Here is an 11,008-nt window from a genome sequence, read left to right on the forward strand (position 1 = left end):
GGATACAGAGGTGGACACACAGGGAGAATGTCATGTGAAGATGGAGGCAGAGAAGGGAGTGATGAAGCTGCAAGCCAAGGGACACCAGGGACTGCCAGCCACCACCGGAAGCTGCAAGAGAAGCCTGGAGCAGATTGTCCCTCAGAACTCTCAAAAACAAAAAAACCCAACCCTGCCTGACCTGTGGTGGAGCAGTGGATAAAGCATCGACCTGGAACGCTGAGGCCGCTGGTTTGAAACCCTGTATTTGTCTGGTCAAGGCACATATGGGAGTTGATGCTTCCTGCTCCTACCCCCCTTCTCTCTCTCTCTCTCTCTCTCTCTCTCTCTCTTCTGTAAAACGATAAATTAAAAAAAAAAAAAACAACTCTGCCAATACCCTGGCTTTGGACTTCTAGTCTCTAGAACTGTGAGAGAATATATTGCTGCTATCTTAAGCCACCTTCTGTGTGGTGCTTTGTTATGAGAGCCCTGGGAAACAGATAAACAAGGAAAACTAGAAATACATTTGTATTACTATACTGCATTTCAATTTATTTTTCAAAGCAAGAAAGAGAAATTTGTTTAACAAAGAATATGCTAGCCCAACCCAGTGGTGGTGGTGGCAGAGTGGATAGAGCATCGGACTGGGATGCAGAGGACCCAGGTTCAAAACCCCAAGGTTGCCAGCTTGAGTATGGGCTCATCCGGCTTGAGTGCAAGGTCACTGGCTTGAGCATGGGATCATAGACATGACCCCATGGTCACTGGCTTGAGCCCAAATGTCACTGGCTTGAAGCCCAAGGTTGCTGACTTGAGCAAGGGGTCACTTGCTCGGCTGTAGCTTCCCCACCCGCCCCAGTCAAGGCACATATGAGAAAGCAATCAGTGAACAACGAAGGAGCCACAACAAAGAATTAATGCTTCTTATCTCTCTCCCTTTCTCTCTGTCACTCTCTGTCCTTCTCTCTGTCTCTCTCTGTCACACACACACACACACACACACACACACACACACACACACGCACAAGTATATGCTAGATTCTTTGAATATAATGCAACAGGTGTAAATGTTGTTGTTTTTCAACTTTATTGAGGTATTACTGACAAAATTGTTAGATATTTAAGGTGTACAGCCCTGGCTGGACAGCTCAGTTGGTTAAAGCATTGTCTGGATGTGCCAAGGTTGAGGGTTTGATCCCTGGGCAGGGCACATAGAGGAATCGACCAATGAATGCATGGATAAGTGGAACAGCAAATCGATGTTTCTCTCTGTCTCTCTTCCTTCCTCTGTCTCTAAAATTTAAAAAAAAAATTTAAGAAAAAAAGTAACATTTAAAAAAATAATAAAGTGTACATGATGGTTTGATATACATATACACTATAAAAAAGATTCTCCCATCAAGTAATTACCACCTCCCTCACCTCACATGTTTACTTTTTTTTTTTTCTTCTTTTTCAGTGAGAGTATTTAAGTTCTACTCTCTTAGGAAATTTCAGTTTTACAATACAGTGTTACCAACTGTATTCATTATGTTAAACATTAGATCCTCAGACACCATTTATCTTAAAACGAAAACATTGTATTATTTACCAAGTTCTGCCTAGTTTCCCCAACCCCTCAGCCCCTGGCAACCCCGTTCCTACTCTCTGTTTCTGACTTTGACTTTTTTTTTAAATCTCACATGTAATTGATACTATTCAATATTTGTTCTTCTCTGACTGACTTATTTCACCTAGTGTATTGCACTTCAAGTTCCATTCATGTTGTCGCAAGTGGTGGGATTTCCTTCTTTTTTAAAGGCTAAATGACATTTCATTATGTACATATACACCACATTTTCTTCATCCACTCATCCTTTGGCAGACACCTAGGTTGTTTCCATACTTTCTTGGCTATTGATAATAATGCTGCAATGACTTTTGGGGTGTAAATATCTCTTGGAGATAATGGTTTCTTTCCTTTGGATATATACCCAGACATGGAATTGCTGGATCAAATGGTGGTTCTGTTTTTCATTTCTTGAAGAACTCCATTGTGTTTTCCATAGTGGCTGCACAAGTTTACCTTCCCATCTGCAGTTCACAAAGGGTTCCGTTTTCTTCACATTTGTTATTGCTTGCCTTTTTGGGAACAGGTATAAAGTGCTCTCTCATTTTGGTTTTGATTTGCATTTCAACAGGTACAAATTTTGAATGGTTTTGTTTTTATCAGCAGCTCATACAAAGTTTTAAATCATGGTAACTAAAAGGAATTTTAAAAGAGCATCATTTAAACATCTTGCAGAGATCCTTATTATAGTCTTACTCAGAGACTTTTTACTCCGTCACTTTCGGCATGAAAGCTGACATAAAAAATTGATATTCGTTGGAAGTTCAGGTTTCTCAATCAAAAAGCTGAAAAGGTTTTATTTCGAAGCTCCATACAAATTTTATATTTAATACTTCTCAAATTTCTAAGTTTAATTTTCTGTTAATTCTATACTAAAATGATATAAAATTTCCACTAATCCTCCCCTCCCCCCCCCCCCCCCCCCCCCCCACACACACACACAGATAGATGCCTTTGAATCTCCTCTGGGTTATTCCACAATGCTGTACCAGCATCATCATTCTTTCTAGGTGCGCCATGATGTAAAAAGTTGAAAAGCACTAGAAACACTAAAAGAAAGGGTATCAAAAAGAAGTTATTAGTGGGGCCAATTACAATTACACAGTCTGCCAAAGGAGAGGGCATGGAAATGAGCAAGCCATTCAGTGGAGGGTGAGCTGATAACTGTTTCAAATCATGCAGGTTAAATGGAAGAATTCACCTGGATAAGCACATAATGAGCAGCAATTTGCAAGCGGCCTTCTCCTTAGCTTCCTTCAGGCCAATGCTTGTTTGTAACTGAGTATTTCTCAGCAGTCTGTCACTTTATCCATAGTGAAGTGACTTCATGAGAAAACATCTATCAATGTGAAATTCACAAGGAAAGAGAGTTAAGGTCACTATTTTCTGCATTTTTTACTATTACTCACATTTACAACTTCTAATTGTGTTTGTAGTAAATAACATCACTTTATACACCGAGAACCGCTGAAATGTCATAAGATGACCCCATAGATAGGTTGACTTACATAAAACATTTTTTAAAACTCAGATTTGAGTCTGTAAAGTTTGTATAATCTCACTGCCTTGGAAAAGATCATATGGGTTTCTTTTTTTTCCCCTCTTTCCCCTCTTTTTTTTTTAATTGATTTTAATTTATTGTGTTTACATAGATTCTTGTGTCCCCCGCATGCATCCTCCATCCCCCGTGTTCTCCTCAGCATCTCCCCTGCCTCCGTCCTTGCAACACACTCCCCACTTCCCTCCAGGATTATCCCATTCTCTCATCCCTTTTCCTTCTGTCCTCTTTCCCTCTGGTCCCTTTGATCCCGCCTCTGTGGGATTCCGTTCCTCAGTTCACATTGTTCACTGGATTCCTCAAATGAGTGAGGTCATATGATATTTTTCTTTCTCTGCTTGGCTTATTTCACTTAATATAATAGTTACCAGGTCCATTCATGTTGTTGCAAAAGGTAAGATTTCCTTCTTTTTCATGGCTCCATAGTGTTTCATTGTGTATATGTACCACTGCTTTTTAATCCACTTGTCTACTAACTGACATTTGGACTGTTTCCAGATCTTGGCTATTGTAAACAACGTTGCCATAAACATGGGGTGCATTTCTTCTTTTGAATCAGTGATTTGGTGTTCTTGGGATATATTCCTAAAAGTGGGATGGCTGGGTCAAAAGGCAGTTCCATTTTTAGTTTTTTGAGGAATCTCCATACTGTTTTCCACAGTGGTTGCACCAGTCTGCATTCCCACCAACAGTGCAGGAGGGTTCCCTTTTCTCCACATCTTCACCAGCACTTTTATTCTGTGTTGTTTTGTTGATGAGCGCCATTCTGCCAGGTGTGAGGTGGTATCTCATTTTGGTTTAAATTTGCATTTCTCTAATGATTACTGATGTTGAGCATTTTTTCATATGCCTATTGGCCATCTGTATGTACTCTTTGGAGAAGTGTCCATTCATTTCTTTTGCCCATTTTTTGACTGGATTGTTTATCATCCTGGTGTTGAGTTTTACAAGTTCTTTATAAATTTTCGTTATTAACATCTTATCAGACATATTGTCAAATATGTTCTCCCATTGTGTGTTTTGTCTTTTTATTTTGCTCATATTGTCTTTAGTTGCGCAAAAGCTTTTTAGTTTGATATAGTCCCATTTGTTCATCCTGTCCTTTATTTCACTTGCCCATGGAGTTAAATCAGCAAATATTAATACATTGCTGTGAGAGATGTCAGAGAGCTTTCTGCCTATGTTTTCTTCCAAGATGATTATGGTTTCACAACTTACATTTAAGTCTTTTATCCAGTTTAAGTTTATTTTTGTGGATGGTGTAAGTTGGTGGTCTAGTTTCATTTTTTGCAGGTAGCTGTCCAATTTTCCCAACACCATTTGTTAAAGAGACTGTCTTTACTCCATTGTATGCTCTTACCTCCTTTGTCAAATATCAATTGTCCATAAATGTGTGAGTTTATTTCTGGGTTCTCTGTTCTGTTCTATTGATCTATATGCCTGTTCTTATGCCAGTACCAGGCTGTTTTGAGTACAATGGCCTTGTAGTATAACTTGATATCAGGAAATGTGATACCTCCACTCTATTCTTCTTTTTCAAGATTGCTGAGGCTATTCATGTTCTTTTTGGGTTCCATATAAATTTTTGGAATATTTGTTTGATATCTTTGAAGTATGTCATTGGTATTTTAATAAGAATTGCATTGAATTTATAAGTTGCTTTGGTTAATATAGACATTTTAACAATGTTTTTTCTTCCTATCCATGAACACACTATATGCTTCCACTTGTTTGTATCTTTCTTGATCTCTTTTATCAATGTTTTATAATTTTCCGAGTACAAGTCTTTAACCTTCTCGGTTAAATTTACTCTTAGGTACTTTATTTTGTTGTTGTTGTTGTTGCAATAGTGAAGGGGATTGTTTCCTTAATTTCTCTTTCTGACAGTTCATTGTTGGTGTATAAAAATGCCTCTGATTTCTGAATATTAATTTTTTATCCTGACACCTTGCTTAATTCATTTATCAGGTCCAGTAGTTTTTTGACTGAGACTTTAGGGTTTTCTATATACAATATCATATCATCTGCAAATAATGATAGTTTTACTTCTTCTTTTCCAATTTGGATGTTTTTTATTTCTTCTTCTTGTCTGATTGCTGTGGCTAGAACTTCCAGAACTATATTGAATAAGAGTGGTGAAAGGGGGCACCCTTGCCTTGTTCTTGATCTTAAGGGGATTGCTTTTAATTTTTTCCCATTAATTATGATGTTGGCTGTGGGTTTGTCATAGATGGCCTTTATCATGTTGAGCAGGGGTCCCCAAACTTTTTACACAGGGGGCCAGTTCACTGTCCCTCAGACCGTTGGAGGGCCGAACTATAAAAAGAACTATGAACAAATCCCTATGCACACTGCACATATCTTATTTTAAAATAAAAAAACAAAATGGGAACAAATACAATATTTAAAATAAAGAACAAGTAAATTTAAATCAACAAACTGACCAGTATTTCAATGGGAACTATGCTCCTCTCACTGACCACCAATGAAAGAGGTGCCCCTTCCAGAAGTGCGGCGGGGGCCGGATAAATGGCCTCAGGGGGCCGCATGCGGCCCGCGGGCCGTAGTTTGGGGACCCCTGATGTTGAGGTATGTTCCCTATATCTTCACTTTACTGAGAGTTTTGATCATAAATGGGTGCTGAATTTTATTAAATGCTTTTTCTGCATCTATTGAAATTATCATGTGGTTTTTCTTCTTCATTTTGTTTATGTGATGAATCACATTGACTGATTTGCAAATATTGTACCAGCCTTGCCTCCCCAGAATAAATCCCACCTGATCATAATGTATTACTGGATCCGGTTTGCTCAATATTTTGTTGAGAATTTTAGCATCTAAATTCATCAGGTATATTGACCTATAGTTTTCTTTCTTTGTGTTGTCTTTGCCTGGTTTTGGAATTCGAATTATACTCGCCTCATAAAAGGAGCTTGGAAGTCTTCACTCCTCTTGAATTTTTTTAAATAGCCTGAGAAGGATAGGAGTTAGTTCTTCTTTGAATATTTGGTGAATATTTGGTAGAATTCGTCTGTAAAGCCATCTGGACCAGGGCTTTTGTTTGTTGGGAATTTTTTTTTTTTTTTTTTTTTTGGATAACTGTTTCAATCTCTTTTGTTGTAACCAGTCTGTTTAGGTTTTCTGATTCTTCCAGATTGATTTTTGAAAGATTATATTTTTCAAGGAATTTGTCTATTTCACCTAGGTTGTCTAATTTTCTGGCATACAGTTCTTCATAGTATTTTCTTACAATCCTTTGTATTTCTGCTGTGTCAGTTGTTACTTCTTTACTCTCATTTCTAATTTTATTTATTTGAGTCCTCTCTCCTTTTTTTTGGTGAGTTTGGTTAAAGGTTTATCGATCTTGTTTACTTTTTCAAAGAACGAGCTCTTGGTTTCATTGATCCTCTGTATTGTTTTTTATTTCCACTATGATCTTTATTATTTTCTTCCTTCTACTTCCTCTGGGCTTTACTTGCTGTTCTTTTTCTAGTTCTTTTAGATGCAGGGTTAAATTGTTTGAGTTTTTTCTAGCTTCTTAAGATATGCCTATGCCCTGGCCGGTTGGCTCAGTGGTAGAGCGTCGGCCTGGCGTGCAGAAGTCCCGGGTTCGATTCCCGGCCAGAGCACACAGGAGAAGCACCCATCTGCTTCTCCACCCATCCCCCTCTCCTTCCTCTCTGTCTTTCTCTTCCCCTCCCGCAGCAGAGGCTCCATTGGAGCTGAGATGGCCCAGGCGCTGGGGATGGCTCCTTGGCCTCTGCCCAAGGCACTAGAGTGGCTCTGGTCACAACAGAGCGATGCCCCGGAGGGGCAGAGCATCACCCCCTGGTGGGCAGAGCGTCGCCCCCTGGTGGGCGTGCCAGGTGGATCCCGGTCGGGCGCATGCGGGAGTCATCTGACTGTCTCTCCCCGTTTCCAGCTTCGGAAAAATACCAAAAAAAAAAAAAGATATGCCTATAATGCTATGAACCTCCCTCTCTGGACTTCTTTTGCTGTGTCCCATAAATTTTGAGTTGTTGTATGCTCATTTTCATTTGTTTCAAGGAAATTTTTTATTTTTTCCTTGATCTCATTGTTAACCCATTCTTTATTTAATAACATGCTATTTAGTTTCCAAGTCTTTGAGTGTTTTTCAGTTTTTCTACTGTAGTTGATTTCTAGTTTTATGCCATTGTGATCAGAGAATATTCTTGATTGATTTAAATCTTCTTAAATTTGTTGAGACTCATTTTGTGCCCTAACATGTGGTTTATCCTATAGATATACCGTGAGCACTTGAAAAGAATGTATATTTTGCTGCTTTAGGGTGAAAGGTTCTAAAAATATCTATAAAATCCAGTTGATCTAGTGTGTCCTTTAAGGCTGTTGTTTCTTTGTTAATTGAGGATCTATTCTTTGATGTTAGTGGGGTATTAAAATCCTCTACTATTTTAGTACTGCTGTTGATCTCACCCTTTATGTCCATCAAAATCTGCTTTATATATGATATTTAGGTGCTCCTATATTAGGTGCATAAATATTTATAATGGTTATATCTTCCTGTTGCATTGCTCCCTTTATCATTATGTAGAGACCTTTATCCCTTACTATATAGCGTTTGTTTTAAAGTCTATTTTGTCAGATATAAGTATTGCTACCCCAGCTTTTTTTCATTTCCATTTGCATGAAATATTTTTTTCCAACCTTTTACTTTCAGTCTATATGTATCTTTTGTTTTGAGGTGGGTATCTTGTAGACAGCATATGTACGTGTTCTGTGTTCTTATCCACACAGCTACCCTTTGTCTTTTGTTTAATTGGAGTATTTAATCCATTTACATTTAAGGTTATTATTGATATGAAGTTGTTTATTGCCATTTTATTCTTTAAATCTACATTTCTCTTTTACTAGATTTTTCCCCTTTTGTTCTGTTTACAATAAAGGACCCCTTAACATTTCTTGCAGCATTGGTTTGGTTGTAAAGAATTCCTTGAGTTTTATGTGTTTTTTGTTTTGTTTTGTTTTTTGTCTGCGAAGCTTTTTATTTGTCCTTCAATTTTAAACAATAGCCTTTTTGGATAAAGAAGACTTGGTTGTAGGCTCTTGTTCTGCATTACTTTAAATATTTCTTGCCATTCCCTTCTGGCCTCAAGTGTTTCTGTTGAGAAGTCAGATGTCACCCTTATGGGGGCTCCTTTGAAGGTGAATAACTGCTTTTCTCTTGCAGCTTTTAGTATTCTTTCTTAGCTTTGGTATTTTAATTATGATGTGTCTTGGTGTAGGTCTCTTTGGATTTCTCTTTAGTGGGATTCTCTGTGCTTCTTGAACTTGTGTGACTTTTTCCTGCATCAATTTAGGGAAGTTTTCAGCTATGATTTCTTCAATCAGATTCTCTGTACCTTGTTCTTTCTCTTCTCCTTCAGAAACCCCTATGATGCAGATGTTATTTCTCTTCATGTTGTCACAGAGCTCTCTTAGAGTTTCCTCAGACTTTTTGAGCTTCTTTTCTTTTTGTTGCTCCGCTTCCATGTTTTTGTTTATCTTGTCTTCTAAATCGCTGATGTGATCTTCTGCTTCATCCAGCCTGCTTTTTATCCTTCTAGTGTATTCTTCATTTCTGATATTGTATTTGTCATTTCTGACTGGTTCTTTTTTATGATTTCAATGTCCTTTTTGATGCTTATTATCTCTTTATTTTGGAGTTCATTATGGCCATTCATTGTTGCTCTAAGATCTTTGAGCATCCTAACAATCATTATTTTAAACTCTGCATCCGGTAATTTGGTTATTTTCATCTCAGTTCTTTTTCTGAGGATTTCTCTTGTTGATTTATTTGGATTGCATTTCTTTGTCTTCTCATTTTGTCTGTGTATCCACTCTTCCTTTGGGTTTGTGTATCTAGCTGAGTCTAGGGTTGGAATTGTCTGCCTCCAATTTTCAGTTGTGTTGTTTTTAGGTCTTCTTGGGTTCATATCAGCTGTTGTTTGTAATCTGCTGTGGGCTACTTATCTGCTATCATTATTCTTTTTGTTATTTTTGTTGGCGTTTTTCTATGTCTTAGCTGGGTCAGGTGTGAGGAGCCCTTTCTTAAGCTACCACTCTAACAAGGGTTGTTAGGACCTGAACTGATGCTCTCTGTATCTGACTGCTGGATGTGCCTGCCCTGGACCTCCCTGGCCAGAGCCTAGCACAGATCAGTGGGGGTCACTGCCTATGACTGGCTCTTATCAACTTTTTTGGAGGTACTGGCAATATAGATCTTGTGGCTGCCTCTGCTGGGCCCAGGTGCCATTGTAAATATCCACTGCACTCCTAGGCTAGCTTTTATCTACTTTTGGCCAGGGCAAAGTTCCTTTAAAATTTCACGTTACTTGCCTGACCTATGGTGGCACAGTGGATCAAGAATCAACCTGGAATGCTGAGGTTGCTGGTTCAAACCCCTGGGCATCCCCGGTCAAGGCACATATGGGAGTTGATGCTTCCTGCTCCTCCCCCTTTCTCTTTCTATCTCTCTCTCTCTGTCTCTCCTCTCTAAAATAAATAAATAAATAAAAATAATTTAAAAGTTCACATTACTCTAAGATCCGCTTTCTGCTGCCCCTTATTGCTGGCTAGTTGTTGGTCTCAGTACTGTAATTCAGTGATTAGGTACAGTATTGGATGTGGCTTCCCCCATAGCCTCAGATGTCTTTCTATCCAGATTTTTTATTTATTTTATTTTATTTTGTTTTTTTCTTCTCTTTCAGGACTCAGGAGGGTGTGGTCACAGGGGTCCAGTGGGTGTGGCCTCTGTGCTCCCGATGTGTGGTCTTTCTGCTGGCCCCCACTGCTGCTGTTGCCGCCATGGGCATTTGGGCTGGAGTGCTGCCAGTGCCTGCCTGCCTCCGCAGCTGCCACAGCTTCTGCTGCCCTTGCCAGCCAGTGTGCACCCACTCTGATGCCTCCGAGGCTGCCCAGGCCCCAGCCACCACGAAGGGCAGGCCCATGCCTCAGGCAGGATTGCACATGAGCTTGGGCCTCCACAGCTGCCATGGCTCCTGCCTCCACAGGTGGGCTGCAGGCACCTGCTTAGACTGCCTTCGCAATCACCCGGGCTTGCGCTGCAAGCAGGCTTGCATACTCACTCCAACCTCTGCAGCGGCTGCCGCAGCTTCCACCTGCACTGGTCAGCTGTACCTGCTCACTCGGACCAACCGGCCTCGCCTCCTGCAGCTATGCCCTGCTGCCACTGGCCCGCCTGCCCCTGGTGAGCATTCAACAGTGTGTGGGGGCAGGTGTGGCTCAGACCTCAGCACTCACTACTTGTGTCCCTAACATGCTGCCTGCCTCTAAGTGCCTCTTTGTTCTGACTGGAGCAAGATAGCCTCCAGTGGGCTAGGTAATTTCTTCCCTTTGCTGGCATTGCTGCTCTGATGAAAAATGTTCACATTAGATTTGGGGAGTGATTCAGCCCAGGAGTTAGGGTATCCATTTCTCAAAGTGTCTCCCCCTGTGCCTCCAAGACCACACTCTCCCCTGGCAACTTCAGTCCTCCCAGCACTCCTGCTCCCAGAGCCCCAAACAGGTGGCTGTGAGCGAGGCTCTCTGTGCAGTCCCTATAATACGAAGCCTGGGCCTGAGAGTTCCGTATCCTCTCAAATAGTATCTAGGCTCCTTTCTCAGCCAAATACAGTCATTCACCCTTTCCAGGCTCCAGGGCTCTAGGCTGGAACTCCGGTTCTGGGATTGAGGACCCACAACCCACAGCTCGCTGGGAAACCCTCCCCACCGTGAGAGTCCCTCCAGGCCGCTGCTTACTCCTGAGAGCAGAGAAGCCCTTTTCACATCTCAGCCTTTCCTACCAGTCTCAGTGTGGGTTCTTTGCTCGTCCTTGGGTA

This window comes from Saccopteryx leptura, chromosome 2 (genome assembly GCF_036850995.1).
Source record: "Saccopteryx leptura isolate mSacLep1 chromosome 2, mSacLep1_pri_phased_curated, whole genome shotgun sequence".
Classification (NCBI taxonomy): Eukaryota; Metazoa; Chordata; class Mammalia; order Chiroptera; family Emballonuridae; genus Saccopteryx; species Saccopteryx leptura.